We start from the raw sequence: 8,820 nt of genomic DNA, 5'->3' as shown, positions 1-8,820 counted from the left end.
CAACTAGCCCAACACCCCTGCCCTGCCCTGCCCTGCCCTGCCCTGCCCTGCCCTGGCAGTCCCACTGCCCACCTCCACCCACCCCAGGGATGATGCTCTGCTGCCACCACACCAGGCCCATGCCGGACTCCAAGCACAGAGCAGAGCAAAGCTCCCGTTCTGGGCTGCCCTGTGGGGTCTCAAAGCACCAACACCTAACTAGAAGTGGCTGCAGGAGGTGTCACCCAGCTGGGCTCCCGAGCTTGGAGACACACCAGGCAGCTCAGGACTGGAGTGGAAGAGACCCAGTGTGTTTTTTGGAGGGAATGGCAGCCCCATGCTCTGGAAAGGAGCCCCCATCACTGACCCAGGCACCTCTCTTCATCCAGGGGACCAAAACAACCACCTGTGAGAGCAGAGGGCAGGGGCAGAGCTGCCTGGAGCAGGCTGGGCATGCAGGATCACATCAGGGTTTGCTGTGGTGTTGTTCTAAGCATCTCTCTGTCCCTCCCATCTACCAAATGCCTTTTTTTTTTTTAAGAACAGTTACCTTTCCCACTGTAACTCACTGCTGGCTGCCACACCTTCCCACAGAGTGAACTCATCACATTGCATGTTTAGAGGCCTCCAGTGGGGCTGGTAGGCCTGGAAGGGTCGTCTTTCTGCCTGGTCACAGGGGATTTTTCCTGAGGTAAGAGCCAAGGATTCTCAAAGGAGGCTCATGAGGGGAGCAGCCAAAACCAGGCACCTCTTTGGCATGGCTGTGGGACAGGCACATGGCTGGCACAAGATGCTCCCCAGAGCACAACCTGTGACCTGCTGCAGTGACAAAAGGGGTGGGGGTCACATGCACACACTCCAGCTATTTTTTAGTGGTGATTTGCAGCCCTTTATGCTGCTGGAGCCAAGGAAGGGAGAGATGTTCAGCAGCCAGATCCTGGCTCCCTCCCAATCCTCAGTGGGGCTTGTCAACACCACAGGTTGTGCAGATGGAAGCCTGCCAGGAAACAGCATCCCCAAATCTCCCAGGCAGGCTGGCAGGTACCTTCCCAGCTCCAAGCCAGGGACATAGCTGAGACACTTTGTAAAGCCTCCTGTGTGCTGTGACCCTCCCCAGCCCCTGGCGAGCTGGGCAAATTGAGGGATTACCTGGGCTTTTACAGCTTCATCCACAGGTTTTTGTGGCAAGACAGCACAGGAGCAGGATCTCCTCTCTTAAATCTGCCATCGGTTTTGCTGCTCTGGCAGGCATGAGTACCCAGCACCTCCTGTTCCTGGGCACAGCTGCCCTTCCCCAGGCTGATATGCCAGGGCTGGGAGCATCTCCCAGCTGCCCTCCACAGCGAGCCGAGTCTTGACACAGCCAATTCCATGGGAAGTCTGCCAGGGCAGAGACGCTGGGCGTGTGTTTTGGTGCCTCCAGACAATGGGTAAATGACACACCTGCTTGTGCAAAGCTCATTCAAAGGGCACTCCTGGTGCTGCCACAGCCTCTCACAGCCCTTCACAGGTGTGAGTCAGTGGCTATGAGCCCACATTTTCCACTGCACAGCTCTTTGTGCAGCTCCTGCTGCTTCCCTGGCTCCAGTCTGGCTCTAAGCACATAAATCTTCCCATAGAAGAGAAAGTTAAAGTCTTTCCAGCACACAGACAACACAGTCCCATGATTTGCATGAGCCCTTCTGTATCAGCTGAGCTCTCCGGTGGCATGAATTGAAGTGAATCAGAGAATCACAGAATAGTCTGAGATGGAAGTGACCCACAAGGATCATCCAGTCCAACTCCTGGCCCTGCACAGACACCCCAACAATCCCACCCTGTCCCTGAGAGCATTGTCCAAACAGTCCTTGAGCTCTGGCAGCCTTGGGGCTGTGCCCACTGCCCTGGGGCATGGGACTGGTATGCTGTTCTCTCCTCTAAAGTTAACAGAGCCCTAGAGCACAGTTGGCTGGCAGCACCCGAGCCCTCTGCCTTAACCTCCCTGCACTGCTCTGGCACCAGAGAAGACAGAAGCAGCCAGACCCCACGGATGCCCCATTCCTGGAAGAGTTCAAGGCTGGGCTGGACAGGGCTTGGAGCAACCTGCTGTAGTGGAAGGTGTCCCTGCCCATGGAACAGAGTTGGAACAATGAAATGTCTGTAATGTCCTTTCCAACTCAAATGATTCCCTGTTTCTATGATGCATCTGTGGTGACCTTCACCTGCCAACCCCATTGTGCAGCAGTGCCTGACTCACAGGGACCCTGCAGGGCTCAGTCCCCGGAGGGACAGACAGGGGACAGGGCTACCTGAGCACTTAATCACCTCATTACACAACTGAACTAATCCCTCTGTATCAGATGTGCTGCCTGAACATCTGTGCCGTGAGGGGAAGTGGCCACACGTGTGGCACCACAGTCCCAGCTCTGCAGAGGCAGGAGGGAGCCTGCCAGGAGATGGGATCAGAGCAGTGGGCACTGCAGCCCCAGCTCTGTGGAGGCAGGAGGGAGCCTGCCAGGAGATGGGATCAGAGCAGTGGGCACTGCAGCCCCAGCTCTGTGGAGGCAGGAGGGAGCCTGCCAGGAGATGGGATCAGAGCAGTGGGCACTGCAGCCCCAGCTCTGTGGAGGCAGGAGGGAGCCTGCCAGGAGATGGGATCAGAGCAGTGGGCACTGCAGCCCCAGCTCTGTGGAGGCAGGAGCGAGCCTGCCAGGAGATGGGATCAGAGCAGTGGGCACTGCAGCCCCAGCTCTGTGGAGGCAGGAGCGAGCCTGCCAGGAGATGGGATCAGAGCAGTGGGCACTGCAGCCCCAGCTCTGTGGAGGCAGGAGGGAGCCTGCCAGGAGATGGGATCAGAGCAGTGCTCGTGTCGGGCTGTTGTAATGAAGTGCCTGGGGAGAGGTACATGAAACACTGAGTCGCTCATCTGAGCGGTGCCGGGAGTCTGTGTGGAATAATTACTGTGCCGAAAGCAGGGTTTGCAAACGAGGGGTGGAACTCAGGCACTCAGCAGAGGTGCCTGGTGCAATCCAAGAAGCTCAGGGGCACCTGAGACATCTCCACAGGGCAGGCAGATGTGACACAAGATCCAAGGGAAACCTGTGCCCTTCTGGCGTGACAGATGGTGGCCAGGTGGGCTACCCTGGGGTGCCTCAGGTGGCCCTGGATGTCAGCAGGGACATGCTGAGGGACACACCTAAACACAGACACCTGATCCAAATGTGCAAACACACCCAGCCCTGACGAACCCATGGGCACCGTTTGGACATCTGCCCCTCCATGCCTCAGTTTCCCTGTTTGTTATGGGGTTACATTGCTTTGTCATCATGAGCCAGGCCTCACCCTCAGCTCCCCCTGCACCCCTAACCCAGGCTTGATTCAGCTCCTCTGCACCCCCTAACCCAGGCTTGATTCAGCTCCTCTGCACCCCCTGACCCAGGCTTGATTCAGCTCCTCTGCACCTCCTGACCCAGGCTTGGTTCAGCCCACCTTCACTCTGTGATCCAGGCTCAGTTCAGCCCCCCTGCACCCCCTGACCCAGGCTTAGTTCAGCTCCTCTGCAATCCCATGGCCTGGGTTTAGTTCAGCTCCTCTGCCAAGGGGGGCCCAGCCTTGGTCTGAGTCATCCCTGGGCACTCGCTCCCCTCTCTTTACCTCCATTAACAACATGCCTCCTTTCTAAATATAACTCCTGTGAATCTGCTTCCAGCTGCTGGTCCTTGGTCTGTCTTTCACAGCCAGATTAAAGGGCCCTTTAGTACCTGTATTTTATCCCCATGAAGGCACTTACACGTTGCAATCAAAACACTTCTCGGCCTTCCCTCTGACGAGCTGAACACACTGGGCACTGTGTGTGTCCCTGCAAGGCTTTCTCCTGCACTCCAGCTGCACAGGAGGTTCATCTCAGAGCTCCCTTCACCCTGGGAAGGGTCTGCCTTGGTGGTTTGCCCATGTTTTGGAGTGATGATTCCACCACCATGCACATCCCTGCACAGCTGATGGACCTCCTTGTCTCACCCAGGTTGCTTCAGCTTTCGGTTCCTCAGTCCCATAAAAATGCATCTTTCAGCTCTGCCTGGTACAAGGACTCCACAGGTAAAGGCACCACCCTCACTCCATTCCCTTGGGACAGCTCCCTGCCCACATCATGCCAATGGGGAAGCTGAGGCACTGGGGGAGCAAAGTGTGCCCAGTCAGTTTCTGGCTCCAGGAAGAGCCACTGTTGCCTCAGCTCCTTTGCAGAGTCAGGGCAAGCTGCTCTCACCTCATTTTCAGTCTGTCAGGGCTGGATGGGGGGTCACCCAGCTCGAGGGAAAGCCCCCATAGATCCTGGCAGGGAGCATCTCTGGGCACAGTGGGACTGGGGTGCTGCTGGGGCCAGGCTGTGTCCTGGCACTGACACAGGACGGGGCAAAGGGCATGGCCAGATTGCACAGCCAAATGCCCAGATGGGAAACAAGAATCCATCATGGACAGAGAATGCAGGGGAGAAGGATGCCCCTGAAGTGGAGCATTCACACATATGCCAGGTTTGTACCAGCCTTCTGGCCCCATGGGTGCCTCTCTCAGAGGGAAGGACCTCAGAGCAGGCTGAGAATCCCCCACACATGGTTCCCAGTTGCCCCTCTTTTGTTCTGGCGATGCAGGACTGCTGGGGAGGTCTGGCCAGGCCCAGCCACCCTGTGCCCTCCCTCCTCCCTGCCTCCCCACCCATAGGGTGCCCTTCCTCCTCCCTGCACCCCACCCACAGGGTGCTGAACTCCAGGTGAGTGCAGTCTCACTGCCTCCTCTGCTGAGCCCCCCAAAGCCCTCTCCATCCCTGTTTGGGGGACCCCCCTCAGCCAGCTCCCTGCACACTCTGCTCCCCTGAGCTCCCTGCAGCTCTCCCTGGCCTCTGCTGTTTGCCTGCCCTGGCTGAGGATGAGGAGGGCCATGATTCCACCCTGCCAGCTCATCCTCCAGTGTGTCAGCAGCTGAGCCCCATTGCTCCACATGCTCTCTGCTCTGCACAGGATGTATCATCACTGTAGACAAGAGGCAGATTTGCTGGTGGCTTCCAGACAGGTCCAGCCCTCATCTCTCCCACCCAGGTGCTGCAGAGGACACCAGCCTTGGCAGAGATACTCTGCAGGGTGTGGCTTCAGTGGTACCACACACCTGACCAAGGGCCTTTGGGAATTCCAAGGGGAATATGGGCCTCATTGCAATGCTGGTACAGCAGAAACTTGTTCTTCCCCTTTCCAGGCTGTGCTGAGGTCCCAGAAAAAGGGGGAAGGCACAGCAGGGCAGGAGCCATTAATATCCCCCCACAAGATGCTACATCTTTTCTTGGCATGTCTGAGGGTCCCTCTGTGAGGGGCAGCTGGAGGAGGAGATGTTTCCAATATCTCCATCCAGAGACAGGGTGGGGAAAGCCCTCAGGCTCACACAGGAGCAGGAACCAAGCCAGTGCGGTCGGGTGGACTCACAGCTGGGACAGAGTCACCCTGGGGCTGCAACAGTCTGTGATCCAGAGCTCTTGGGGTCAGGAAAGTGCAAATTAGAGGAAGGACAGTCAGGACTTCCCTACTTGTCAGCTCAACTCTGATTCCCCAAAAAGCTCTGGAACAATTAATCAAACTATTGCAAGTCTGCAGTAGATAACGAGGAAATGAGTAACACCCAGCCTGGTTTGTCAGGAGCAAAGTGTAACACAACCTCATTCCCTCAGCAAGGAAGCAGAGCCTGGCAGAGGCAGTGCCACATACCCAGATATGCACAAGGCTCTTGAGGGGATTTCTCCAGATCCTCTTCCAGGCAAATTTTGGAAACGTGAATGGGAGAGAAGTCAGATAAGTGGCAGGGTGAGGTGTTCAGAAGCTCAGCAGGAGGTGCCCTGACTTTATCCAGCAGCAGGGCTGGGCTGCCTGGGGTACTGAGGGCTCCTCCTGGATCCAGTGGGATTTTTGCTTCATTAGCAGTCTGGGAATGGGACAGGGAAGGGGCCCTGTGAGGGCAAACCCAACAGTGAGCTGAAGCAATCCTACAGGACAGCATGGCCAAGCATTTCCTGGGATGAGCATTCAGAGCACCCTGGAAGATACACCAGCTCAGCCCAGGCTGTGTGGGGGAAGCCATTGCCTTTGGGTGGCACATGTCAAGAAAACAGTGCCCAAAATGGGCTGGGCCAAAGAAGAAGGGGAGGATGAGACTGTTGTGGGCAACAGATGGACCAGGGGAGCTCAGCCCAGCCTAACTACCCTCCTGAGACTGAACACTCAAGCAGCCACTTTAGGGACCACTTCTGGTCACCTTGAAACCAGGATCACCCACCAGACCTGTCTCCAGGTCTGGACACTGACAGCAATTGCTTCTGCAGCCAAGGAGAGGTCAGAGTCACCCCTGCATGACACTCAGAGAGCAGGTATTTACCCAGGGGCTGCTGGGCTACAGCAAGGCTCCCGTGGGCCTCCAGACACTCCTAAAATAGCATTTTTCTCCACCTGAACACCTTCATTTTTAGGCTGTGGGTGCATGATGTGGGAAGGAGCCTCCTTACCCCACCAAAGTGTTGGGAACATTGGGCTTCCAACACAAGACATCCAAACAAGATGTTTTTAGAGACTCAGATGCATGTTCTTATTTTGTCATTGCACACATAAGCAAAATGTTTGAATATGGGTTTTTGGAGGAGGGAGAGACTCACCAGCCAGGAAGCAGCTGTGTGTGCCAGCTGCAATTCCAGGAGAGGGGACAGGCAGTGACAGAGGTTGGCTGTGGCTGAAGGAGGAGAGCAGGAGATGCTGGACAGGGCTGGGAGGCGGCAGCCTCCCCTCAGTCCTTCCTGTCCCAGCAAGGCTTAGGGAGCAAAGCCCCTCTCAGCTCCCTGTTCCTTGCCCTGCTGTCCAAGGCTCGATGGCAGCTGTCACCCATCCTGTCAGATCCATCTCAGTGCCTCTCCCCCTCCCATTCCGGTGGACAGTGCCCTGCTCGTGGCCGCATGATTGACTCAAAATATAAGAAGGCAAAACAACCAAAGGCCACCCATGGAAAGCCGTGTGCCAGCTCCTGACAGCTCACACATCCTCCCCCCAGCTCCTTAGCATGGCACAGCTCCCCCTGATGTGACACTTCTCTCTCTCTGTCAGCTGGCAGAAGTCATCCCACGAGGTCCCCGATGACAGGGGGACCAGGATGCAAACGAGTCTGTGCTGAGGATGCTGCTTCAAGAACAAGCATCTCACTGGCTCAGGGTTGCTGGTCCCAAACCCAGGCAGGGGGAGCTGCCCTCCAGTGTGCCCCACAATCTCACGGGGATGTGCCTCTTCTAACGGAGACATGAGGGTGTGGTGCTGTCACACAGAGGGGGAAAGGAAGGATGAGAGGTGAGGGACTCTGGGTATCTCCTGGATAAGCACCCCAGGTGCTGCCAGGAAGAAACAAAGTGGGGGCAAGGGGCTGGCAGGGCTTCTTCTGGGAATTTGGGGGGTTCTGTGAGGGCAAGCAGTGACAGGACAAGGGAGGATGGCTTTAAGCTGAAAGATGGCAGGTTTAGATTAGATATCAGGAAGATACTGGGGAGGGTGGGGAGGCCCTGGCACAGGTTGGGCAGAGAAGCATCCCTGGAAGTGTCCAAGACCAGGTTGGACGGGGCTTGGAGCAACCTGTTCTAGTGGAAGGTGTCCCTGCCCATGGCATAGGGTGGAACAAGATGAGGTTTAAGGTCCCTTCCAACTCAAACCATTCTGTGATTTTCTGATTCTGTGGTTTCGTGGTGCTGGAGGTTGGGGAATGGGGACAAGGAAGCAGTGGGAAATCAGGATGCACTGACAGAATGAAACACCTGCTCCTGGAAAGGAAGATCATTCCCTTCATATTCATGGGTGACCTCAGCTCTGCCCCTGGGCCATGGTGGCATGGCTCTGGTTATATGGCTGGTTGCCCACAGATCAAGGTCACACTGACAGTGACAGGAGAAATCTCCAGGGAAGCCACAGGACCAGGGGGCCATCAGGGGAGTGTGTGTGTGGAGGGGGGGGCGGGTGTCCCCACACAGGGGTGTCCCCACCAGGCACAGCGTCCTGTCCACGGGGAACAGAAGGAGCTGGTGGGCACCTCTGAACTCACATCTGTGACATCAGCAGCCCCTGGACAGCCCCGTGGCCCTGCCCTGGCTGGTCCCCTCACCCAGGGCACCTGGGGGGACATGCTGGACACAGCAGGAGGTTTTTTGTCCCTGACTCCCCAAACACCCCTCCTCCTTGCAGTTTGCTGGAGTAACTGAGGCATGTGGGGTGGCTTTGGAGCAGCTGAGTTCTGGCATCATGCCCAGGCCTGGATGAGCATCCAGTCTCCAGCCAGAGCAGGACAGCAATATTGCCAGGTGAGAAGAAACTTCTGCAGAAGCAGGGAGGATCTAGGGAGTGGCATCCTTGCCCATGGCCAGGTGAGTTGGAAGTAGATGATCTTTAAGGTCAGTTCCAACCCAAACTATTCTATGATTCTGAGCCCTGCCCCTGCTGCCTGCAGAGAGGAGGTCTTGCTTTGGCTGCAGGTGCTTCTGGATGCTCATCCTCAGCCACCCCATAGGTCTGGCTGCCATGAGGCTCCACGGGTTCTTCTGTGCCAGGGGCAGAGATTTGTTGTTGTCTCAGGCACTTGTGGATTAGACTGCAGAAATAATGGCAGAGAATTCCTGTGGGGAGATACCTGCCAGTCTTGTGCCAGGCAGAGACCTGAGTGCCCTGTTTGCAGCCTCAAGGAAACTGGGGCACGTGAAGGAGGAGCTGTTTGAAAGAAAAGTTGGGATGTGCTGAAGAAGGGTCAACACCTTCTGTAGTTGATTTTTAAGGTCTCTTCCAACCCAAACCATGCTGTGATTCT

Source organism: Pithys albifrons, chromosome 24, assembly GCF_047495875.1.
Source record: "Pithys albifrons albifrons isolate INPA30051 chromosome 24, PitAlb_v1, whole genome shotgun sequence".
NCBI lineage: Eukaryota > Metazoa > Chordata > Aves > Passeriformes > Thamnophilidae > Pithys > Pithys albifrons.
This window is presented reverse-complemented; position numbering follows the sequence as displayed.